General features: G+C 35.8%; 1 protein-coding gene and 1 pseudogene across 4 annotated transcripts in view; one reads left to right on the top strand and one right to left on the bottom strand.

Moving 5' to 3' along the window:
* Positions 1-27,357, top strand: part of DPP10 (dipeptidyl peptidase like 10) — a 1,231,994-nt gene that overhangs the window by 889,888 nt on the left and 314,749 nt on the right. The gene's annotated exons all lie outside the window — the stretch shown is intronic.
* LOC138918758 (protein FosB pseudogene) overlaps positions 271-27,357 on the bottom strand; it is a 34,055-nt pseudogene continuing 6,968 nt past the window's right edge.

Here is a 27,357-nt window from a genome sequence, read left to right as displayed (position 1 = left end):
GTTGAGGTGAGAAGTCCAACAGTCAGCTAGAGGTGTCCATCCCCCACCCCTTGCCAGCCCCTAAAGTCACCAGCTCTCTGGCCTCTCCCAGCCACAGAAACCAGAGAGGGCACAAAACACAAGGAGGTCCTCCTGTCCAATGGCAGTGTTGGCAGAGGGTTAGACAAGAGAGCCAGGGAGGACACATGCAGTCTTTATCTCTTGCTCTCTCTCCTCTGCCTCGTCTTCCAAATCTCTCTCTCTTGTGTGTTTGTTTTGTGTCTAAGGGGTTCACAGAACAAGAAGGGAGGGTGAATTCAGGGGGTCAGAAAGCTGGTCACTATGGCTGTGTCGAGCTTCCCTAAATGCCGACACCTCCACCTCCAGGCAGGTGAGGACAAATGAGGAAGTGTACGAGGGGTTAACAAAGACTAAGGGGTTGCTGAGGACTTGAACTTCACTGTGTGTAAAGATTGAAGCTATCAAGTTTTGAGGGTGCATCTTGGCTGCTCTGGAAGGGCAGAGATGGTGGGATGGGGGATGGGAGGGAGGCAGCAGCCAACTGAATCCATCTTCTTCAGTGGATGCCGCCCCCATAAATCTCTTACTTTCATCAGTGGGCCTGGCCGGGGCCCCTCTTTGTGGGGGAGCCTGCAGCCCGGTTTGTGAGCCCCCAGCACAAACTCCAGACGCTCCTTCTCCTTTGGAGCTTGTGGTCTCAGACTCCAGCTCTGCCTTTTCTTCCTCCATCTGATCTGTCTCTGCCTGGAGTCAGCAGTCGGCTCCCTCTGATGGTTCCTACACTTTGTTTCCAGTTTGTGTCTGTCTGGGGAAGCTTCATTCCTTCTCCTCCTCCTGAGTAAGGGTCTCCTCTCAGGGTCTCCTAGGCAGGACTTGGCTGGCTGCAGGCCCAGGTCCACTGGTGTGTTTCAAAGAGAGCAGAGGGTTGTAAGATGTGGCTGATATTGGAATAGAAATAAGGCCATCTAGATTTGGACAGAAGAGGATAATCCACACTGAGGTGTTCCTCTCAGTGTGAGAAGCACTGAGAACAGGCCTGCCTCATGGTTAATCAAATGATTGGCTTCTGGGAAGGCCAGAGGCGACCTCCTGGAATATGCACAGGACAAGAAGTGGCAGACTTGAAGGCTTCCATTCTGGGGAAGAAGTAGGCTCTTTGCAAAGTGAAGATGTCCCTTAGAGGCTGGTGGGATAAGGAAAGAAAGAAGCCAGCTGAAAAGAATAAGGCCCTGTTTGACTAAAATGCTATCAAAGAACAAGACAGTGCCAGATAAAAGCAAGCCAATGACAACAACAAAACAAGAACAACAAAAGTAGACCTGTGTTAGAGAAACTTTACAACTCTACTTCAGCACAGCAGGGATAGCATGTCCCTTTGAAGTGAGAAGCCAGTGGAGCCAACCTCCCGTCCCGTCCCTCAAGTGTGGTCTGCTATTGCTGGAGCAAAACTAATTCAAGACAGAATCCTGATCGTAAAGAAAATGCAACCCGACATTCAGAGAACTTACTGAGTGAAGAAAAGTATCACCTGCTGTTGCTGGACAAGGAAACTTCAAGATATGGAATCCTTATCATGAAAAAGGAACCCAATATTCACAAACATTACTACATGTAGAAAAGGTACTCAAGAAATATTTATTGAATGAATTCTTCAATTTTTATATCAATTCAGAAGTGTTTTGAAAATGCATGGATAAATTTAAAAATGCTGACTGTTTCACTCAAGGCTCTATTGAGCTGAAAGGTCCACAGACGTGCCCTCTCAGACCACACTTTCTGAAATAGCTCTCCCCGTCGCTCTTTTCATAGCAACTATCACTATCTGAGGTTTTAATATAATTTTTGTTAGTTTATTTTCTGTCTCTTCCAGTAGAATAATAGCACCATGTGTCAGCAAATTCATTTGTTTTAGTTTCTCTCTCATGCCTAGAGTGGTGCTGGCCACACAGAAGGCACTCCATAAACATTTGTTGAATGAATAAAAGACTGAATGAATCCATTAAATATTTTTTAAGGGATTTCTGTATAAAAGGAAAATGAAATGATGGAGTTTTGAGCAAATTAAATAATATATTTGAGATGGGGCTAATGCCTCTGCTTTCTTCAGTTGACTTGTAAATGTACCATGAAGTTTTTTTTCATACTATAATTGTAACAGGAGAAAAATATTTCTAAATGAGTCAGCTAGTACATTTGGGAAAACATTTGGTGCAAGATGTACCGGGAGAGAGCCATGGGATTAGGCCAATAGACCATTCATTTTACTGTTGGAAATTTTAATAAAACAGGAAGATTGTTGATGTTGCTTCCTATTAGGAAGAATTATCAGAGCAACATACGCTGAGAGGACAAACAAGAATTAGGAGTGTAAATAAAGTCTAGTTGATCTGAGTGGTTGAAGTAATTCTATTAACTAGGAAAAGGAAAACAGTGCTCTGGTCTGAGCATTCACTGTACTTTTAACATTGATGCTGAACCTGGCACTTCACAGTATGGGACATGAACTGAGAATGGTTTATCTTCATTTTCTCTCTTGATTAGGGCCAGTTGAATGTTATCCCTACATGTGTCTGGCATATGAATGTGTAAAACAGTAAGGTGTTAGTGACTTCTGGACATCAGATTTGGGGTCCTGTGATGCACACATCCCAGCTCTTGTCCAAAATGTTGGAATCAGAATCAAGAGGCTGCATCCTTTGGAAGGTAAAGAGAGACTTTGATGTCCTCTTTACATTAAGCTCCATACGAAGCTAGCAGAGATTGAAAAGTATTCCTGCACTACTGCAAAGGTGTAAGTCACAGGCCCTCCATCAGACTCTCAGCACGTATGTAATAGGAATTCATGAGTGTCGATAGTGAGGCAGTCATAGAAATTACATGAAAATTAGGCTATTGTATAGTCAAGAAGTATGTATGGTAAAAATTATGATTAATTTCAGGGAATTTTGGGTCTGGAATCATCCTTTCATTATCCAGGAACAAATAAAATAAAAGCCGGAGAAGTGAATTTATTTTTTCTGAAGCCCAGGGATTATTCATTAGCAGAATAAAGGCATAAATTGAGGCCTCTTGAATCTTAATTCTCTGATACTTTCAAATATGTGACACTTAGACTACAGAAAATTATCTAGAATCTGGTTAAATAAAGCCCTCAAGGTTTTTTCTTTTAAATGTAAAACTTCGATGTGAAAAAAAAAATACAAAACAAAGAAACATTAAAATATAAGATACAAAGTAAAAGGCAATACTTAAGATAATAATAAAAAGGCACACTTTAGGCACTGGCCCTGTGCCTGAGTGGTTAAGTTTGCTCATTCCATTTCAGCAGCCCAGGGTTTCACCAGTTTGGATCCTGGGCATGGACCTAGCACTGCTCATCAAGCCATGCTGAAGTGACATCCCACATAGCAGAGCCAGAAAGGCCTACAACTATGTACTGGGGGGCTTTGGGGAGAAGAAGGGAAAAAAAAAAAGATTGGCAACAGATGTTAGCTCAGGTGACGATCTCTAAAAAAAAAAAAAAATAGCAAACTTTAACAATAAGACTCCAAGGCAAGGATATAGTCGACACTACCCTTCCATTTTTTTTCCACCACCATGTTATGGGGATCACTAAGGCAGACAAACAGGAGATAAAATATGACATACACTTGTTCTTCTTCATAGCCCTGAATATTTGCTTTGTGTTTAATGTATATCTTTTAGCCGGGAGAGGCTGCCAAACCATTTACTGACTCTCTGGTCAGGCAATTGTGCTGAGTTCTGTAGACACAGTCCTTTCCAAGTTATCTACCTCTATCTGTCTGTCTTTCTTAACCATACATCTCTGCACATTTTTTGAAGATTTTATTTGTTGTAATATTTACAATGGGAGACGATAAAAATATGAACATAGAATTCTTTAGTTTATAAAATTTTATTTACTATCAAATTACACGCTATAAGGACTACTGTTCTTATGGTCATCTTACTCATGAAGAATCTGAGGCTTGTAAATTGTGATTCGACACAAATGACAAACCTACTGGATGACAAAGCACAGGACAGGGCTGTCTGACTCGGGAGCCATTGGTCTTCCTACTGTATTGCTTGCAGCATCTATTCACAGGCATTGTCGTTGTTTCAAAAATCCTATCATCTGTTTCAATGGAATTATCACTTAAAAATGCTCATTAAAAAGTGGCAATATAATAAACTTTTCAATTATTGAGGATGAATAATGAGAACTAAGTGGGAAAGGCTAAAACGATATAGAGTTTAGATATATATGATTTATTCTTTAATAAACTTCTAACGAAGAAGGTTTTATTTGAATAAGACTTCCAAGATTTCCCTAAATGTTGTTAAGCATCCTCAAAGATTTCATCAGTACGTCAAACTCTTCAGAGGAATCTTGCCGCTTGTCCTCGAGCTCTTTTAGGTGGTGAAATATTTGGAGGTGTGTTGACAAAATTAAAATTCCCATTTACTATTCTCAGTACATTATATTTGAAAGAAATTACTTAAAAATGTTGTCAGTGGAAGACAGCTGAAAATCAAGAAAGCACAATTAGCCTCTTGGATTTAGGTACTCTGAAGATTATTTCTTTTAAGAAGTATTTTATTCATCTTCAGCAAATAGTATTTGCTTTGTATACTGGTTAGTTTTAAATATTTTTTTATTTAAGGAGGAACAATGATGTATTAAATACTTTAAAATGATAAAAATCCATATATAGTACAAAGCTAAACATTATACATTTTCTATACAGAGAAATTTAGGATAAATCTATCATTTTTGAAGGAACAAAGTATTAATTGCATAGGGGTGTGTGTGTGTGTGTGTGTGTGGTGGACATTCATTAAATCCCAGGAAGGTTGAACCAGAAGTGACATTAGAGTCTATCCTGTTTACCTAGACCAATTTAAGGGTTAATGAATGGGAACCAGGGGAGCCAACGTCAATGATTTAAGATCCTCCACTTTGTTAGTAGCAGATACAGATCTTCTCATTCAGTTCTCTTCTCTCATTACTCTGCCTGCTCTTTCGTCTTATTTATATTAATTTGCACTCATTTTGAACTAATATGCTTGTCAGGCTTCTGTTGTCCTTCTATCCTTGATCTTGTAGGGGTTATTATATGGGCACACCTGCCTTGACCAAGGGCAGGAAATTTCATTTAGTTGTAGCGTGGATTCATGGTGACTCTCAACGACTACCCACAAATGCTGGAGCATGCTCAAAAAGCTGGGCATTCAATTTAAACAAGTTGTCTAAATAGGGCCTGTGCCCCACACTTTCTAATCTGTAAGGTTTTCTTTTCCACCCTGATGTAAGTCAAGCCCTGTTGAACCTGGTTCACTGTGAGTAGGACTATCTGTGTAATTGCCTCCTGGGTGTAAGTACTTAGGATAATGATGACACACAAGATGACTGGACTCTTCCATTTTCTCAGACATGGAAATAGGTTGCGATTCCACCTGCAAAGTTTCTGTGCATGCCTCTATTCTTCCCCAGCATTTCTGTCTTTCTAACTTTTTTGCAGACATGCATTATTCCCGTAGAGACTTTTCTTGCTTTTTTTACAAACTTCTCTAAATGTTTCACTTTTGCAAACTTTTGTACCAAAACTCTAAATGTTTTGATGATTTAACATCAAAAATAAAGAATAATAAAAATAAAATAATAAAAAGGAAATCCTGCCATTGGCAACAACATGGTTGGACCTCAACAGCATTATGCTAAGTGAAATAAGTCATACAGAGAAAGAGAAATGCCATACAATCTCACTTACATGTGCAGTCTTAAAAAAAAAATCGAACTCATTGATAGAACAGATCAGTGGTTGCCAGAGGCAGGAGGTGTAGGGTGAGCAAAATGGGTGATGGTAGTCAAAAGGTACAAACTTCCACTTATAAAAGAAATAAGTTGTAGGGTGACTATAGCTAATAATGGTGTCTGTAGTAATGATACTGTACTGTATATTTGAAAGTTGCTAATTGAAAGTTGCTAATAGAGTATATCTTAAAAGTTCTTATCACAAGAAAAAATATTTGTAACTGTATAGTGATGGACGTTAACCAGACTTATTGTGGTGATCATTTCACAATACATACATATATTGAATCATTGTTGTACACCTGAAATTAACATAATGCCATATGTCAATTATATATCAATAAAAATATTAAATATAGGTCAATGCTATTATAAATCCTTCAAATATACTTCTGGCTGCATAAAATTATGCAAAGGAGGGTAAAGTATTATAGTGCTATGGAATTTTTAAGAGAGATTTCTAAACACATAAATCAGAGAAAAAAATAATTACAAAAGACCTAGGAACACAGTTAACAAAAGAGGCACAAAATTTGTGCTTGAAAACTAAAAACTATTGCTGAGACAAATTAAAGATTCAATGCCATTCCTATCAAATTCCAGCTGGCCTTTTTTTGGAGGCACAAATTGACAAGCTGCTCCTAAAATTTATATGAAAATTCAAAGGACCTAAAATAACCAAAATGATTTTGAAAATGAAGAAAGAAATTAGAAGAGCTGCCCTACCTGATTATAAAACTTTATAAAGCTAGAATAATTAAGAGTGTGGTGCCAGCATAACTATAGGCATATAAATCAGTGGAACACAATTGCAAGTCCAGAAATAGGTCTTAAGATTCATGCTCAGTTGATTTACAAAACCAAGGTAGCAAGGCAATTCAATGGGAGAAAGGATGGTATTTTCAAGAAGTGGTGATAAGACTATTGTATATCCACTTGCAAAATCTGAATTTGGACCCTTATCTCACAAGATAAAAAAAAAAATGAGAATGAATCATATACAAGACCTAAATGTTAGAGCCAACCCTACAAAACTTTTAGAGGAAGGCCTATAAGAGAATCTTTGTTATCTTGGTTTAGACAAAAGTTCTTAAATATCGCACCAAAAGCTTGATCCCTAAAAGTGAAAATTGATAAACTTGACTGAACACTGCTAAGAGAATGAAAAGATAAATCATAGACAGGAAGAAAATATTGCTGAGCTTTTATTTTATGAAGACTATGTCTAGAATATATTTGAAAAGTCAATATTAAGAAAACACACAACATAATTTAAGAAAGGGGGAAGAGATTCTAATAGATATTTCCCCAAAGAAGACATATGAATGGATAATAAGCAAATGGAAAGGTGCTCAACATTATTATTATTTAAGGAAATGCAAATTGAAACCACAATGTGATACCACTAGGTACCTACAAGAATGGGTATAATCAAAAAGACATTACCAACTATTGGCAAAGATGTGGAGAGACTAGAGCCTTCTTACAATGCTGGTGGGAAAATAGAATAGTGCAACACTTTGGGAGACAATTTGACAGTTTCTTTAAAAGTTAGCTATATGCTAATCAGATGACCAAGCAATTCCAAAAATGGGTATATGGCCAAGCACAATGACACATTGTACAGGAATGCTCATAAGGGCATTTTTTGTATAGCCACCACCGGAAACAGTCTAAAAGTTTATCAACTGGTGAATGGATAAACAAAACATATAAATCTGTGCAGTATATATAGCTAGACGGTCTTCTTAGACTAAATAAAAATCTAAAGATAGACATATTTAGAAAGTTTCATCTTGTTGAATGAAACCTTCAACCACTCTCTACATTCTTATCTCAACTCTTAAAAGGAAGGAAAGTGAAGGGGAAACTATAGGAGAAGAGATTTTATTCAACTAATTATTTTTACCTGGTACATTTTGGGTTCAGTAAAAGTCAATATCTGATCAGTTGTGTGTGTGTGTAAATATCAGATATATATATGTGTAAATATAGATATATATAGTCTAGTATAACAAGAATAAATATTCAACGTGGCAATTTTGAAGAACTATCATGAAAAATACTATATCAGTGCTTACTAGCTTTTACTCACCCGGTTAAAAGTACGTCTAATATTCACTTTAGAGATGCTTAACTGATATGTTTAAAATTGATTATGAGTTAATCAGAAGACTCAATCAGTATCTAATGTCATCCTACCTATCTCTCTAGTTATATTAGAAATTTTTGTACATTTGGTGATTAGTAGAGCAAAATAATGCATTTCAACTTAATGATCAGTTGACACCTACTGACTCATGGAGCATCCACGTTTTTTCTGAACTTTAGCCTTGCCCTGGATTTCCTCACAGCAGTGTATTCACTCCAGAACTTAGATTATGTACATTTCTTTCTTGATAATGTTGCTACGGATTTAACTTCTCTCTCGTTAATTTCAATGTCTACATTTTAAAACGACATAAGTAAATGTCATTTTAAGCTCTTGATGCTGTGATTTATTTAGGCTTATTTTCTTTTGTCATGAAGAGTGGAAACTGAGATGTCCTCAAATGTACAAACCATGATCAAACACTATTGACTGTGTGTGTGCATAATTGAGCTCTCTAATGATTAACTTTGAGAGTTGCTGGGATATTGAGACTTTCGTGATTATCAGGTATATTAAAATAAACTACGATATAGAGGACCAGTAACAAGAAAAATAACTTTTTTTTTCCCTGCTTTATCTCCCCAAACCCGCCCTGTACACAGTTGTATATCTTAGTTGCAGGTCCTTCTAGTTGCAAAAAATAACTTTCTAAAATGAAAGGAACAAAACAAGATGTATTTGTAATATTCATATCCTCTGTACGTACATTGCCTGTTTACATATATCACTTGTTCACCTCTTTTTTTGAATATGTAGTATACATATATCACTTGTTCACCTCTTTTTTTGAATATATAGTATGAATACTCTGATAATGTTAAACATAAAATGTACAAACAACACATGCTTGGTTTAGATTTCGCTGAGTTTTCTTCTAATCACAAGGAATATTAACGTAATTAAGACTTAGCCCTTTCCTTTTTGCCTAAATTCTAATAGCAGAGGCTAAGAGACAATCTCAGTGATCTGGTGTATGCTATGGTAGAGGCAATGTATGCAGTTGACAACTGCCACTGCAACAGCTAGCATTGATTAGCACCTGTGGAAACTCATTGGAAGTCACATTGATGATTTGGCGGATATATGCAGTCAATTGTCAAAGTCTGGGATAAATCTGTTCTCATTTTTCAAGTTTGATTTTCAAGTTTTCTAACAACATGAGAGGCAGTTTCTATGATTCCATTATCATGTCTATAATTGATCCTTTTATTCTTCCATGCAGGCAATGTTAGCATTCTGAAACATAAAATGTGCAGTAAACTCAATTTTCCTGGAGTGCCTACCAGCCCTCCCCTTAACTGAGTGCTCTGTAAGATGAAAAAGGCAACTGGAGGAGAGGTGAGCCTTGAAATGCCCTGGAAAGAGATCAACAAAGATCGAAATTTTGGAGATCAAAAATTGAATGCAATATGAATCCAAATTAGTATGTCTATTTCCAAATAAAGTTTTCCCAACTTCCAAAAATTGAGTAATTGAGATTATTTTGGAACTTCTGAGATTTAATTTTAGCCCTACAACTAAAGTTAAAAGAAAAAAATTGGAAAGGATGACCGTGTCATCAGGCCACCCTGAGGTATTATTACTCGCAAGGCTTACATAAGGAAACATGTCTATTGAACACCTTTGTTCATATATATTGAACGTCACTATGCTAGACGATGGGGGTATAAAGCCAAATAGGATGTAGAATTTGTCCTCAAGGATGGAACACTATATTTAATTTTTTTTCTTTTTTCTCAGCGTATAGCAATAAATGTAGTAATTTTCCTTTTTGGAATTAGTAACCGTAGAATTCATTTGAATATTCAGTGGTGATGTAAGTTTCAAATTTTAGCTTTATAAGTACTTTCTAGTGACTGATATAATAGATTTCAGAGGCCCATTAACTCTACCTTGTGTCCACATAAGTAATCACACACTCTGTTGTATGAATGGATTACATTTTTCATAACGACCTGAAAATATAAAACCTTTCTTTCTCTCCCTGTTAGTTATTCTCTTCTGGCACATAAATGGAAGAGATGTAATGAAATACCAGGAGTTTTATCTATTTGAACTCAAGTAATATCTCCCAAGGTGACATTCCCTGGCTAAAAAGGCAGTCTTCTTGATTTTGTGTTTTAAAACACATTATTTAGATGTAGATTTACAGAGTGCTTTTCTTGCAGGAATTTGAAAATGCTTAACAAAGTTAATCATTTCTCTTTACAAATATAGTCAGGCTTCTGAAATTCTCTGATTAGCTGTTTTTTCTTGGCCAGTTGCCTGTGCATGTCTCTAGAAAACTTGCATCATCTTGACAAGGTAGCTGCCATCTAGTTGTGACTGTACTGTTTGATTCTGGGTCTCTCTCATGCCGCTCTCCCAGAATCCTGGGAAATGGCAGACAAAGGTCATTGCAGGGTTGCAATGAACATAAATTTGACTCATCCACTGCTAGGCTTGTGAATGGGAAGAGAAAGGAGTCGGTGCGCATGGTGAACAATTGGAGTGCTGTAAAATGAAGCTGGTCAGGAGATATTGACTGGCCTAAAGAAAGTCTGCTTATACATGAGGTGATTCCATATGAGAGCAGGAACCTTTCACATCACGAGTTAGGAGTGGCCATTTCAGATTAAATTTCAGAGAAATGGAGGATTGCCTGTAGAGTGCATTTTGAATACATATCCCAAAAGAAAGATGAAATTAAATGCAATAGAGGTGTATTCACGAATGCAAAATTCATTATTTAACCAATTTTTATTGATTAGCTCCTCTGTGCCTTTTATGTCGAGGATAAAAAAGTGAATAAAATAAGTGTGTCCTTATATCTTGTCATCTTAAAAGCCCCAAATGCTCTCAAACAGAGTAGTATTTTTTCTTTGTTTTTTTTCTTTTTCAGTAAAACTTAAAACCTAGTGACTAAAAGGGAACTTCTTGGAGTAGTTGAGATGTTCCATATCTGATTGTAATGGTGGTTACATGTCTACCTATGTTTGTCAAAACTTATTGATCTATACTGTTAAAATGGGTGAATTTTATTATATATAATTTATACCTAAAGAAAGCTGATTTTAAAAATAGTGGCCCGTCTTTCTCTGACAGACAATTCTGTGTATTATGTATTTCAACTGGAAGTATTATAATAAAGAAATTTCCAATTTTTATTTACACACTAAGAAATTATGTCTCCTTTGCTCTGATGCTCTGATTGTGGAATAATTATTGATTATAGTCGTTTCCAATCTTCTTCTCTCCCTTTCTCCCTTCTTCCCTCTCTTCTTCTTTCTCTCTTTCAACCACATAAGCAATAGGCATTCTTGAATGCCCTTTCTTATAGGCCTCTCTGACCCCATGGTAATTTGAAATTTCTTTTATTCAATTACATCTTTCAGAAATTGTACATTTTGAGAATTTAACACCTTGCTTTACTTTACTGATTTTCCACTAAAGAATTTAGACTTTACCCATAGGCTCCTCAAACTCAACATGTTCAAAGTTGAACTCACTATTGTTCCTAACTAACTCTACTGTTTTCCAAACTGTGCTGAAGGATACCATCACCTGCCAATCATGAAGAATTCCTCCATGACTCCCTTTTTCTAATCCCTTACATCCAAGTGGCATCCAATTTCAATCAGTTCTACCTCCTTATGACTAGTTCTTGGACTACTTCCCTTGCAGTCATCCTTTTTCTTTCACCTTAATTCAGACTCCACTCATCTTTTGCCTAGATTACTGCTTCTTCTAGGTATTCTCCTTAGAGTCTTGCCTTCCTCTAATCCATGCACCTTGGGGCAGGAACATGATCATTATAACATCAAAATGGTTATTTTAGTTCCTAGCTTAATCTTCTAATGACTTCTTATTGCCTATTAGATTAGAATCCAAATCCCTCGGTATGACACACAAGGTCTTTCATGATATGGAGTCTGTCCATATCATCAACAATTACAGAACTTGACAGTATTTAATAGTTTGGTCCCTGTTATAGACTGAATGTTTGCGTTTCTCACAAATTAATGTGTTGAAACCCTAACCCTCAATGTGATGGTATTGGGAGGTGGGAACTTTGGGAGCTAATTATGTCATGAAGGTGGAGCCCTCATGAATTGCATTAGTGCACTTATAAAAAGAGGCTGGACAGCTTGCTTTCCTTATCTCTGCTTTTCTCCTTGTGAAGATAGAATGAGAAGACAGTCCTCTGCAAACCAGGAAGTGGGCTTTCACTACACACCAGTTCTGATGGCACCTTGATCTTTGACTTCCTAGCCTCCAGAACTGAGAGAAATAAATGTTTCTGGTTTAAGCCACTCCATCCATGGTAATTTGTTATAACAGTTTTAATTTACTGAGACAGTCCCTGAACCATGGTAAGTTGTCTAACTCCTTTGCATTTTTATTTAAGCTGTTTCCTCTACCTTAAATGGCCTTGCCCAAGCAGGCGGAATAGCCACTCAGCTCCAATGTCAATCACATTTGGAAATTATTCATATTCCTCTGAGGGAGAATTGAACACTCCTTCCTTATGCCAACACAGCATCTTGTTTCTATATCTACTTTTCTTTGTAAATTCTTTGAGGACCGCATCCATGACTGATTCATCTCAGAGGTTCTTATACCTAGCTTGGCATCTGACACATGGTAAATACCAAATCTTGGCAAGGCACTGATAGCTATTTATTTTTTATGTGATTTCTTTAAGCTGAAAGAATTATGATGCTGTAAGTGTTGAGTATCAGGTTTTTAAGATCAATGAAACCCAAAAGAGATACTTGAATAATTGGTTTCTGAGGTTTGTAGAAAGGAAGGAACTTGGATAAAGGATCATAATACTGTCAGCAGCCATCTCTTTAAATATATAGGAGTAATATATACACAAATATTTATCCATGTCTAGTGCTGTCACAAAACTGCTAATACTTCACCTTAAATATACAGGGAAAATGTAATTTATGTTTTCTTTAACTTATTTGATCTTCCTTATGAGCCACCACCTGCTGAGTAGTGGAAAAACATACTTTTTGTTGGCTCATTTGTGTCTAATCTATTGTATTAACCTCTAATACACTAGATTCAGCTCTCCCTTTGGAAATGCTGACTCCCTTGGTTAAAAATGCTCAATCTCTCAGCTCATCCCTCTCTCCTGATTCTCACCATAAAGTGGCATCTGGGGAAGGGTTGGTTGAGATAAGATCCATGCATTATCATGCATTCTGGCATCTCTGGACTCAACCATTTTTATCCTGTATCCCTGTGGTTGCTGCTCTCTTTCTTGATCTTAATGGCTGAATTCCAAAACTGGTGGAGCCCAGACTGAGATCTCTCATCTGCACTAAATAGAGACTGGTGGTACTCTCTTGTCTATTCTGGCTTCCCTTGTCTCTCTTAGCTCATGATGGTTCTATAGACGTTCTGAATCATGACTTCAGCCTCCAACAGATCTTCACTCTTCAAGCTCTGAGCCACTTTGCCTATCCAATTCTGCTCATCATTTCTCTCAAATGATTCAGATTATATAATGTGTCTCTCCCCATTAGCAAGAGTTATATTATCAGAACAGGACCAGTCATAATGTTTTTCGGGCCAGAACAAGAATATAAATGGAGATACTTTTTCACATTAAATATTTAATTCATAAATCAAGTTGGCATATCATTAAATAAAATACATTCTACCCTCCTATCTTGACAATGGTATCTCCCTAGTGATCTGGAAAGTCAAGTTTGAATTGAGAATTATCTGACTCCTTAGAGTTCTGCACTAAAACTCAGTTGCATGAGACAACCAGCACTTGGCATCTGTCCCTGTGTCCAACCCCCTTACTTAGGGTCTTGAGGAGCCTCAAGGAAACATGTATGGATACTCCAGCCTACATATTGAAAATGTTTACACGCTCCCACAAACATTTATCCCTTGCTGCTCATTAGGCCCAGAGATGATCATACAGGTCGCTTGACCCGTCCTAAGGAGGAATGACCCCAAAAATGAACTCTCACAGGCTCTGGAAGTGGGCTCAGGTAGAAATCAGGAGGTGTGGACTCCTGATGACTATATCATCAAAAGATAACTATGACAGCCCCTAAGCTTCATGGAATCTTTGCCCCATGAGTAAGAGTGCAGCTAGAGCAAGGATAGAGAGTCCTGTAAAGTTCACGGGTCAAAGTGTCCTTCATCAAAGTGCAGAAGCTTTGTCTATAATCTCGAGTGGAAAAGCTATGAGCTCCTACCCACCGTTGCCCTTGGGTAACTCTGCATGGTCTTCTCTTTAACTATCCCATGCTCTAGTTCTAGCTCTCCTTTTATATTCCTAAACAGGACAAACCACCAACACAATCTGCCTGGGAACAATCACTTTTGGACCCCATCTTAGAGGAGAAAAGATGCAATGAAACAACAAGATAAAGATAAAAGTAATAGGTGATGTTTAATGTTTGCAGCTCATTTTCCGTATTAATGGGATAAGTATTGTACTTGACTCTTTCCAGGTTGCAGTAACATGCACTCATAAATTCAGCAGTTGATTCCTCTAGCTCTGCAAATAATGCTGTTGATTATTTCTTTAAAGAATATGGCTATCTTCTTATGCAAAGTGAACTTTGAACCAAAAGTATATAATAAAATATGACTAAAAATGAGAACAGATCACAAAGGTAGTAGATGTGCTATATTTTAAAAGATCTAGTATATTTTTTCACAGTGAGGGGGCAAAAACTACTGAAATAAATTGCACTGTGTCAAAATATTTAGTACAAAACATAAGGGTTAATGGCAATAATAGAATATCCTTGCCTAGCTATGGGAAATTCTGTTTTAAGATTTGAGGAAACACCAGATGTATTGAAATAGAAAGTGTAAAATAATAAGCAGAACATTTTGGTCATTTGGCTGATATGTCCATAGGTTTTAAATTTGTCATGAGTAAACACTGGCTTCCCAGATTATTTTCTTTTATATTAATTTGCCTTTTTAAAGACTTGATACAAAATTCCATTATAGGTAACTATGGTTAACAGAATTTTTAAAGAATTCAGTTTTACTAACTATTTAAGCAACCGCTAACTTAAAAGTGTGCTTTGGATCAATATCACCAAAATGTTTGCCCGTGAATCCCTGATTGAGTTATTTTCTGCTTCTAAAAAAATAATAGACCTACGCTTTACAAACTAATGTGGGAATGTCAATCCATACAAATCTTTTCACTCTTGCCTCCCATCAGGGACCTTTCAGATTCTTTAAAATGTATTTTGAGATATCTAAGATGAGGATTATAATGCAGTGGTTTCTGAGCTTTTAAAATCATGAAACCCATCATTTGGAACACCAAGTAGCATTTTACAGAGCTAGCATTTTTCAGAACACAGAGAAATGCTTTAATGGAAACATTTTCTACAAAAAAGAAAATTTTTAGGAATATTAATGTTCTCCAAATTATACTGAAAACTTACTGTTATTTGATGTATCAATAATAAAGCAATGTAAGTTATTTCAGTTTTCGAAGATTATTGCCAAAATTTGTTTCCTGTAAAAGCATCCTATATAAAGTTAATGTAGTTCATGTGTAGTGCTAGTAATTTTTATAACGAAATTAACATTTGAGATGATGGATTAATATAAATCATATTACATTTGTGAAAAATAGAAAAGGCTACAGAGTAAAACCTTAGTTTTCTAAAATTTGGCTTTCTGACTATGTAACTACTAATCTATATACAAGGTTGAAACACTATGATGTGGCACTAACGCATAGATGCTCTTGTCAGAAATCTAGTTCAACGTTGAGTTCTTCACTTATTATCAGTATGACTAGAAGCAGGTTACTGCATCTCTCTGGATTTGTTTACTTTCAGATAAAATGGTGGTAATATTATCTTCCTAAAAATGTTGTGACATTAAAGAGATGACCTATATATGGAAAGTACCTTGCCCATGGTGTGAACATTGATTACAGTTTACTGCTCTTCTCCATCCATTTTCTTAACTTTCAAATATTATCCTGACAAAGTACCTAGCTTTGCTACAATATGTTAGTTTCCTCAGGAACTTGGAAAGCCTTGGGAAAATTTAGGGTAGCGATAGTGATGAAAAGCAGAAGTACAAATAGCATTGGTGGCCGTTAAGAGAAAGTATAAATACATGTGCACTCATGCACACATGCACATATGCCCTCAAAACACAAACCTACTCACAAATGAAATCAGTCATTAAAAATATAAGGCAAGAGACGATAATGCTCACTATGCTTGTGGGATTGATTGAAATGGATTGCTATTTAATATGGCACACTTAAGGACACAAGACGTTTTTAATGAAATTTTAAAAATTATTATTAGAAGAATGACACGAAGTGCTTACTGCTGACTTCTGTAGCAAGCTTCATTATATAGAACAATCTGTACATAGGAAGGACCTTGAGAAACAGAAATTATAATCCTTAGGTGATCAGGAGAGGTTGCAAACACACTGAGATAACAGAACCAGGACCCTATTAGAATATTGTCTTCCAGTTTTGCTAAAAGTAGGTTAGAAGAATTTGGAGGAATAAAGAGAATCAAGAAAATAATGTAAAGAAAAATGAAATATAAAGTTGCGATTCTTAAACTTATTTAGAAGAGGGTAAGAAAAGACTAAATCAATTTTCAAATTGAAAGTGTTCTAAAATGTTTTCAAAGGCAATTTAATCTAGTGACATATTGTTAATTGAATTTTAGATGACAATGTATAAAGTGACTTAGATCAGGAAACCACATGACAGCTTTGCTGGTTGTCATTTGTACTTTGTGATTTTAGCTTGTAGTCAATTTCAGAAGTCTGGTATTTAGAAGAGGTGGCCACTCTACTATTACAATTAAAACATTTTCAACTGTAATTTGAATTCCATTCAAAGAATTATCATCCTTTCAAAAGTTCTATAATCATGGATTAAAATTACTTTTGAAATGTTGGCTTCTCTAAGTTTTGTTTAAGAGTAGTATCCTGAAAATTTGGATATCAGTAAGATCTGTACATTTAATTGCACTTATTTGCATTAGATGAATTCAATTTTAAAATGAAACCTAACAAATCTCTTTTTAAGGGGAAGAAAATAAATACTCACTAAATAGATCCATTGCAACTTAATATGTCTTTTTAGTTTGAAATTTTCAAAATATTAATTTTGTTGGAGTTACAACAAACAAAGAAAGTTCTTGTCTATACAAGTCATCTGTTCTAAAGCAGGAATTTTGAATCTGGGTATCTAACTAAAGATGAAAAGAGAAGATTTACCTGTTAGTATTTTTAAATATTGTGAATATTGGCTATTTGACCTTAAAACTTTATGGAAGACTCTATTTTGGGGCAGACGTGTTGGTAAATCTGTTTCTGTTGCCAAAAACGTAAGAGGACAAACCAACCTTCAGCATGGTGGACCTCATTTATCATCCTGTCACTGCCCCATCTTTTTCCAGTTTTGTCTTGGACCGGGATTTCATAGCACAGAGAGAAACCTGGGCATCAAACATAGCATATGAACGAGTCTATGGCCCAAATGTTGGAAGGCATAAAGATGCCTTTCTCACTGGGCACTGGTTGAGAGGGGTGAAGCCCATTATTTCTAATTGCAGTTCAGACTAGGAGAAGAAACTGTGTCCAGATGAGAAGCAATTTGAATGTTTATGTGGATTAGGATTTTAATAGCTTCTGTCACATTCCATCATTGTTTGCCTGAGCATTTCCCAATCTGCTTTCCTAACACCAAGGATATTTCTGCATCATTCTTTTCTCTTTATTGCTCGCTGTTTTCAAAATTCAGTTTTCTATGCTCTTCTCTCCAAAAGAGTCTGGGTTAGATTTGCAATGTAATAAATGGTCAGTAAAGATATAGGCCCCTAGGAGCTTAGATCCTGAAATAGAGATGATTTAGTGTAATACATACTTCCTTTTACATTTTTCTTTCCTTTTTAGTTCTCACTCATCTGAAGATGCATCTCAGTCTTAGCTAGAATTTTATTCTTTTCAAAATTAATGTTGATTGTATCATTACTTTTAAACTTAAAGGACAAAAAATTAAAAAAACAAACATAAAGATATAAATGGAGGGAAGATCACAGCGTTAAGCTGTGAATGATTGATAAATATGATCTGTTAATGAGACTATACAGGGCAACACTGCTGCCATGAGAGAAAGAGCATGGCTCACACAAGAGAAAAGGTGCTAGACTTCTTCAGTGGCACATTCAACACTGAGTAGGCTGTGACAAAGAGATGGGACATGGACAAACTTTGAGAAGTATGCTAATAACATACTACCAAGAAATATTTAAGGTGCTTATTGTGATATCATCCACTGAGAACGTGCACTGCAGTACCGTCACAGCATGTTAGCATAGTCCTGCTGTTTGTATCTGGCTGTTTAAAACATTGACAACAAAGCAGTGAATATTACTAGGGGAGACGACAACAAAATGACTGTAATCAAAGTTAAAAGTTATTTCAGATATTATTGCTTGTTTCTTATTGTTATAGGTTCTCCTATCACAAATTTAGTATATACTATACATAATATGCATGCATATATCTGTCTATTTCACTTTTATAATCTTATATTAAGATATTTAAAGTTTAATATACCATATTCTCTCCAGAAGAGTCATCTTCCTTATTATTTTATTATCTTAATGACATACCATTGTAACTACTGTTAAAGTAATTAAACAAGGAGACCATTAGACTGGCGCAGCTCTAATGCCTTGGCAGCCTGCTAAGTAAAGTGAAACCTAAACCGGAGTCAAGGCACTAGAGTGCAATAAAACAAAACTTAAGAACAACTAATCACAAACAGCCAACAGGGCTTTCCCAAACAGGACAAGTGCTTAAACTATAGCCAATCAAGTAGTTTCTTTGTTTTGTTTCTGTGTCTTCTGTATAAAAGCCTTTCCCCAAGCTTCTGACAGCAGAGAGCTCCTAACCACTTTTGGTTTGGTGCTGTCCACTTGGAATCAGTTTGTTCAAATGAACTCTTAAAATATTTAATGTGCCTCTGTTTTCTTTTAACACTGCCTATATCTCTAAGACAGAAGCAAGCTTTTCAGAGAGCTCCCAGCCTTTTCTCTTTCACCTGGGAGATAGGTCTCTCTAATTCTATTTTGTCTTGATAAGTTGTAAACAACTTATGAGTGTTAGTCTCTATCCATTATCATATTAGAATCTGAGCATTAATATTTATTTTGGTGGGCATGCCCAATTTACAAAATCCAAAATTTATTTTCATAACCTAGCTTACAGTGGGTGTATTAAATGAGTACCTGTTTTGGAGGCTTGTTGGCTTAACAGGCTCAATAAGTAGAAAAAGCAGAACCAGCTAGCTATGAAAGCATCCTGCCTTGAGAGTTAGCAAAGTGGAGAAGGAGAAAATATGCCTTACCTCTCATAAATTCTTTTAATATTTTAGTAATCTCCTACATGATATCACTTATTTCCATTTCAGATCTTTTCTTTGTATATTTCCTTTCACTTGCCTAGGACAGTATGATTAATTTTGTAGAGAGCATTCATAATTCCATAAATTCCTTAGAATAGTATAGGGCAGTGCAGCTATGGGCTTTTGACTCCTCTCCAGTCTCTCTTCCAACCACTGCTTCAAAGAAGTTTTCAGTCTTACATCTTCAAAACCACTTTCAGTTCCTGAAACGGGCCATGGTTCATTCAAGTTTTGATGACTTTATTCGTATTTTCCCTATTTTTGGAATACTCTTCCCCTCCTTTTACACTTGGACAGTTTTGTGGCATTCTTTTAAGGTTTAGTGAAACCACGAATGTTCTTTTCGTTTTTGAATTCTTCATTGAATTTACTTCTCCTGGTCTGAGATGGGTACCCTTTCTATGTGTTTACTTAATGCTCTGTGCTTACTTATTTAATAATAGTAGCTTTTTACATGTTTTAATTCTTTTACTCATCCAAATAACCCTATTCAGTAAACAACCATAATCATCATCAGCCTTTTTTTATATATAAGGAAACTGAAGCAAAGAGAATGAAGTAACTTGCCTAAGGTGTCACAGCTAGTAAGTGATAGAATGAGTTTTGAAGAGAAGAGGTCTAGCATCAGAGTCCATACCAGTGCTGTTCAATAGAAATCTAAAGTGACGTACAAATGCAATGTAATTTCTAAATTTTCTAAAGGATAGATTAAAAAAATAAAAAGGGACAGACTAAATTAATTCTGTTATATATATATCCCAAATAGCATTTCAACATATAATAATCAGTATTTAAAAATAAGATACTTTATATTTTTTAATATCAAGTTTTCAAAACTCCGTACATATTTTACACTTACAATATATGTCAGTTCTGGTTGGTGTTTTAAAGTACACATGGCCAATTGCTACCTTCAGTTGATAACATAAGTCTTTACTCTTAATCACAGTACTCCTCTTTGTACTGAAATAGTTTATTTGCTTATGTCCCCCATTGAACTCTGAGCTTCTTCGCTGAGCAAAGATGTGTTATTCATATGTTTTTATCCCCAGCTCATAGACTGGTTAGTGCCTGGTATATAGTATCAATTTAATAAACGTTGATTGAATTTTATCGCTGTAGTATTGCAATTGCTTCAGAGTTTAGGGATTTATGAATACAACTTTTTTGTCATTGTTGAGTTGAAATTTTAAGAGATTCAAAATACTTGACCAAATTTCTAAAGAGTATATATTTGCCACTCTTGAGCAGGTCATGGGGGAAGATCGAGAAGACATCCAGGAAGATGGTTGTGGCTCTCAGGGATAACAATGCACGGTCAAGTTTCCACTTTATGAATGTCTGTAAATGCTGAGTTTCACTAAAACCATATATTAATAATAATAAATAACAGCATGGTCTAAAAGTGTTCTGAAAAATTTATTATTGTAGAGTACTATGTTTTGTTACATTCGTTTAGTGAAAAAAGGGGTCATAATTAGCATTGCAACATCACATTTGACAAAATCACGAGTGGAATCATGCCTCGTCCATAGTAGATGCCTAATAAATATTTTCTGATTTGATTTATTTGAGCCAGGGGTAGTAACTCCAACTCCTACAGGTGTTTTTTATTTATTTGAAATCCTATCCAACTTGCCATTAGTTTGGACAAGCTAGGACATTTCCTCAAAATTAACTCCATTTCAGTCAAATTGTTCCATCTGTTTTCCCTAAATGAAAGGAACTTCCCTTGACACCAGTCAAAGAGTGAGGGCTCCTTGACTCAGAACCAGATGCAAGCTTAATACCAGCCTTCCGTTTCAGCCCAATTACATTCTTGGCAGCCTATGAGGCTCATGGGGTAAACTTTTTATAACAATTATCAATATCAGCCAATTTTTCAGAATGGGCAAGAATAAACTTCAATGGCTCCAGGATGGGTTTTCTGTCTTCCAAAGGTTCTCTCTGGCTGACTGCCATGGAGAATATGTAGAAGCATAAAGAGTGCGGTTTTATGTAACACTCTAGAAATAGGCTAACTTTATGTTTACTTAGATTGTAAAGATTTTATCAACCTAAATTAATTATTTCATGTTGTTTTAGAGTACTGTTTTTTTGTGAAATCTGGAAAATGATAATTTTCATGTAGCATTTTATATACATGACTGCAGCTGTGTATGTGTGTGAACATTATCTAGCAATGCTTAGAGGATGGCTTATCACTGACTCCCTCATGAAACTATTGTGGAAGAAAGACAGAAAGCATCTTACTGATAGGCTATAGGCTCAATGAGAAGCTGGAATTTTTGGATTCCCAGTGGACTGGTGTGTACGTATTGGGAATAAAGTTTCTGTTAGAAGTAGAATTAGAATTCAAGGTGCTGTGAAATGATATTAATTCCTTGGACACAAGAATGGCTAAATTCTGTCATTGTCCAGCATTCTCTACACCTTGAGACCTCAAGTAGATCTTTATACAAGAGAAATACCAATTATAAGCAAATACTACTCTATTATTCACTGTATGTACATAAACACAAAAGTGAAATTTTTTCTTAAATTGCAATAAGATGCCTAGCTTGTTCTCAAGGTTTAAGCGAAACCTTTTTTTCTTTCAAAAATCTAAATCTTAGCACCAGACTGCTCTAAAAACTAAAACAAAGACTTAATGTGGGAAGGGGGGGGGTTGAGAAGTCATAAGGGTCCTCTTGCCTCTCAGCCAGGCTCTAATGGGTTCAACCCATGGAGGCAGGAATTAGAAAAGACTCTAGAGACTACATGGACTTGGGATTCTTAAAAATTCAGCCACAGAGATTCTGGAGGCATAAGAAATAGCAATACTCCACTCATGACCTTTGAACACAATGACCCCTTACATTGGTAATTGTTTAATTTGGTTTATACAAATATGGTTATTAAAAATGGAGTGTCCTCAAGGAACTAACACAACTCTTTACATAAACACAAACTATATTTGACAGTATGTCCCAAGAATAGTGCACCATCATTTTTGTTAGATGTTAATAAATCTCCCCATTACTAGAAAAAGAAAAAAAAAGATTAGAAATAATCATAATTATTGTGAATAGTCCATCATAGTAAGAAATCTGAATACCACTGCAGTAGGCATAAACAGGCAAATATTTTCAGCTTTGTTTAACAATCCCCCAAACTTTTTACCTATGGACCATTTTTAGTAAGATTTGTGTTAGCATCCTTGAAGAACATTTTAAGATACATCATATCTTCTAATCTTTCTGTGAATTGCTTTCAGTTATTGACAATTGGAGGAGATCTCTTGTTCTGAGGGAATCTGATGGAAATTCTGATAAATGTTTGAAAGGAGATAATTGTGGCACTTTGTGAAATGGTGGGAAACACTGGCCAACCTCAGGTGCTTTTCCCAACCAGCAAGAGGCTTTTCAGCACCTTAAAAAGAGAGTAGCTGGGGCTCTCAATAACAGGGACTTGGAATCTGTAGATAAATATCACATCTTTTGTTCTTTTATATTTAGATAGCAGTGTGATATATATATCTTAAAAACTCTGTAAATACTACAGAAAATGGACTCCAAGCACCTCCTTCTACCTCTACTTTATTAGTACTACATTAAAAATAAATTTCTCTCTATTAGGAAGTGTTAAACATAATTATTAAAATGCAAACACTAAACTTACAAATAATCAAAACTTATGCAAAAGAAATACAAGTACTATGAAATTCTACTTCTGTTAAAATTTGGGTAACAATCTGAAGGTAGACTATTGATTATTCACTACACTTAATGAACTTATGTCTACTACTACAAAGGAATGTCATCATCAACAGTACACAAAATTTTAATAATCCTACGCACGTTGCATAATGGAACATTTTGCAGCCGTTACAAAAAAATGTGAATTAATATTTAAGAATCTAGAATAGCCTTTCTATCATTAAAGTTAAAATTTGTATACAAAAATCCATCTAGTATGATTTAAAATGTTTGATATAAAAAGAGAAAGAAATCTAATAGCATTATCTTTGGATATACGACCTATTAGTGAGGGTTCTCTGGATAAACAAGACTAACAGGAGATACATATACATATATGTACGTATATATTTATACACGCATATATGGAGACATGTTCTAGGAATTGGCTCATACAGTTATGGAGACCAAGAAGACCCGCGATCTTCCATCTGCAAACTAGAGAACCAGGAAAGCTGGTGGTATAATTCAATCTGAGTCCAAAGTGCCAAGAACCAGGAGCACTGATGTCTGAGAGCAGGAGAAGATAGATACCCTAGCTCAAACAAAAAGGGCAAATTTACTATTCTTCTACCTTTTTCTTCTATTCAGACTCTCATAGGACCGAATGATGCCCAGTTACATTGGTGATCTTCTTTATTCAGTAGACCGATTCAAATGTTAATTTCTTCCCGAAACACCCTCACAGACAGACCGACAAAAAATGTTTTACCAGCTATCTGGGCATCCATTAGTCCAGTCAAGTTGACACATAAAATTAACTATCACAAGGACTGATAGAATTTTAATTTCCTTTTTAATATTTTCTATAATATCTAAAATAAATCGTGTTACCATTTAAGTCATAAAAACAAGGAAGAAGATTTTTGAAAGATGGCAGAAAAGGTAGCACCAGGAATCTGTCTCCCCACCTAGACAACAACTGCACTGGAAGAATCTGTCTAATGTAGCTATTTTGCATCTCCGGAGTCTCTTGAAGGCTCGCAACTTCCAGGGGAAGGTTTGAATGGTAAATTGCGGAGAATATCAGTCAACTTCACCACGTAGCAATGTAACAGCTATGCCTCCCTCACATCCCAGCCTGGGGCAGTCAGCAGTGCACATGTTCCTGGAGCAGCTTGCGGGAGCTAGGGTGGACACAAAGGGCCCTGTCCTCCAAATATCGAGGATCTGTGCTCTAATCACTGATTGCTGCTTTGATCAAAGAGGTGTAGACAAAGAAGTGGTGGTTATTGTTGTTGCCCCTCCCCCGACAGTTATAAGCTTCTCCTCCTTTGGTGGAAGTGACTTCCAGGCGATTTAAAGGGTCAACGCCCCCCGTTTTATTTTTTCTCTTTTTTGCTCTTTGGGAGCCAGGTATTGAAAATTAGTACATTCAAAATCGACGGTATGCACAGAACAATTAGAAAGTCACTGCACATGCCCAGGGAAATGCACAGCATCATAAAAGACCTGAAAATACAGGTTTACACTTCAAGCTGATCTTCAGCACAGAAACAGCCTAAAACAATCAAAAAGACAAAAACAAAACATAACAAACCCTGGGGAAAAGGGAGAATGTGATATCTAGAGTTATTACATTACCAAATTCAAATGAACAATTTTCGCCAAAAAATCAAAAGTTTTACAAAGAACCAGAAAGTATGACCCATTCCAACAAACAAACAAAAATAAGCCAACAGTAGAAAAGACTTGAAGAAGACCTGATGGCAGATCGACTAGAGAAAGACTTTAAAATAATAGTTTTAAAGATACTCAAAGAACTGAAAGAAGACATAGAAAGTGTCAAGAAAACAATGTACAAACAAAATGGATATGTCAGTAAAGAGAAGACCTACAAAGAAAGCAAAAAGAAATTATGGAGCTGAAAAGTATAACAATTGAAATGGAAAATTCGCTAGTGGAATTCAGAGGCAGATTTAATCAGGCAGCAGAAAGAATCAGTGAACTTGAAGATAAGACAATGAAAATTAATGAGTATAAGGAACAGAAAGAAAAACGATTGAAGAAAAGTGAACAAAGATTAAGGGACCTGTGGGACTCCATCAAGCAGACCAACGTAAGGCATTGTGGGAATCTCCCAAAAGGAGAAGAGAGCAAAAAATGAGTAGAGAGAATATTTGAATAAATAATGGCCAGTTTCCAAACTAAATGAAAGATGTGAATATAAACACCTAAGAATCTCAATGACCTCTAGTAGGATGAGCCTAAAGAGACCCACACTGAAACACATTATAATCAACCTGTCAAAAGGCACAGACAAAAGAGAATTTTGAAAGAAACAAGAGAGAAGAAACATCACATACAAGCATTCCTTTGAATGTAATTATCAGCAGATTTCTCATCAGAAACTTTGGAGGGGCTGGCTAATTATCCTCAAAAGAAAGAAGCAGAAATTTTGGAGGCCAGAAGGCAGTGGGCTGATATATTCAAAGTATCAAAAGAAATAAATCTGTCAACCAAGAAATCTATATCCAGCAAAACTGTCCTTTAAAAGTGGGGGAGAAATTAAGTTATTCCCAGATAAAAAAAAAAGCTGAAGGACTTCATTATCATTAGAACTGCTTTACAGGAAATTTTAAAAGGAATTCTAGATGTTGAAATGAAAGGACACTGGACAGTAACTCAAAGCCATATAAAGAAAAAAAGATCGCAATAAAGGTAAATACATGGGCTATTATAACAGCTAGAATTATTGTAACAGTGGTTCATAACTTGATTTTTGTTTTGAGGAAGATTAACCCTGAGCTAGCATCCATTGCCAATCCTCCTCTTTTTGCTAGGAACATTGGCTCTGAGCTAACACCTGTGCCCATCTTCATCTATTTTATATGTGGGATGCCTGCCACACCATGGTTTGATGAGTGGTGTGTAGGTCCGCAAGCAGGATCCAAAACGGTGAACCCCAGGCCACCGAAGTGGAGCACACAAACTTAACTGTTATACCACCGGGTCAGCCCCCCATAACTTCATTTTTTGTTTTCTACATGATTTAAGAGATTAACACATTTAAAAATTATGTATTAGTCTAAAAGCTAGTATTATTGTAAATTTGGTTTGTAACTCCACATTTTATCTTTTATGTTATTTAAGATACTAATGCATTAAAAATTATTAGTTTATGTTTTTGGACACATAATGTATAAATAGTTTTGTGACTTCAACAACTAAAAGGGGTGGGGATGGGACTATAAGGTAACAGAGATTTGTGTGTTATTGAGGTTAAGCTAGTATAAATTCAAATTAGATTGTTATAACTTTAGGATGGTAAATGTAATCCCCATGGTAAGCACAAAGAAAATAGCTGTAGGATATACACAAAAAGAAATGAGAAGGATATTTAAACATTTCACTACAAATAAACAACTAAACACAAAAGAAGACTAATTCAGGTAATGAGGAACAAAATACTATAAGGCATATAGAAAATAAATATTAAAATGACAGAAGTAAGCCCTTCCTTATCAGTAATAACTTATAATTACTTACCAGCAATTAAATGTAAATAGATTAAACTCTCCAATAAAAAGAGAAGATTGTCAAATGGAAAAAAAAATAATATGAGACAACTGCATGCTCATATAGGAGACTCACTTTCGATCCAAAGACACAAATAGGTTGAAAGTGAAAGGATGAAAAGAGATATTCCATGCAAATAGTAATCGAAAGAGAGCATGGGTGACTATACTGATATCAGACAAAACAGTCTTTAAATCAATAAAGCTTAAAAGAGACAAAGAGCAATATTATATATTAACACAGGATTCAATACAGCAAGAAGATATTACAAACATTTATATAACAGATAATAATATACGTTTAAATGAAATAACAATTACAAACATTTATAAGTGTAATAATAGACCATCAAAGTATATGAAGCAAAAGTTGACAGAAGTGAAGGAAGAAATAGACAGCCGTACAATAATAGCTGAAGACTTTAATACTCCACTCTCAACAAAGGGTAGAATAACCACATCCAAGATAAATAAGGAAACAGAGGACTTGAACATCACAATTAATCAACTAGCTGTAACAGACATATAGAGAATACTTTACCTAGCAACCAAGAGAATATAGATTCTACTTAAGTGCTGCACATGGGACATTTTCCAGGATAGACCATATGTTAGGCCACAAATTAAATCTCAATAGATATAAAAAGATAGATATCATACAAAGTATCTTCTCTGATCACAATGGGATGAAG

The sequence above is a fragment of the Equus caballus genome, chromosome 18 (genome assembly GCF_041296265.1).
Source record: "Equus caballus isolate H_3958 breed thoroughbred chromosome 18, TB-T2T, whole genome shotgun sequence".
NCBI lineage: Eukaryota > Metazoa > Chordata > Mammalia > Perissodactyla > Equidae > Equus > Equus caballus.
This window is presented reverse-complemented; position numbering and strand designations above follow the sequence as displayed.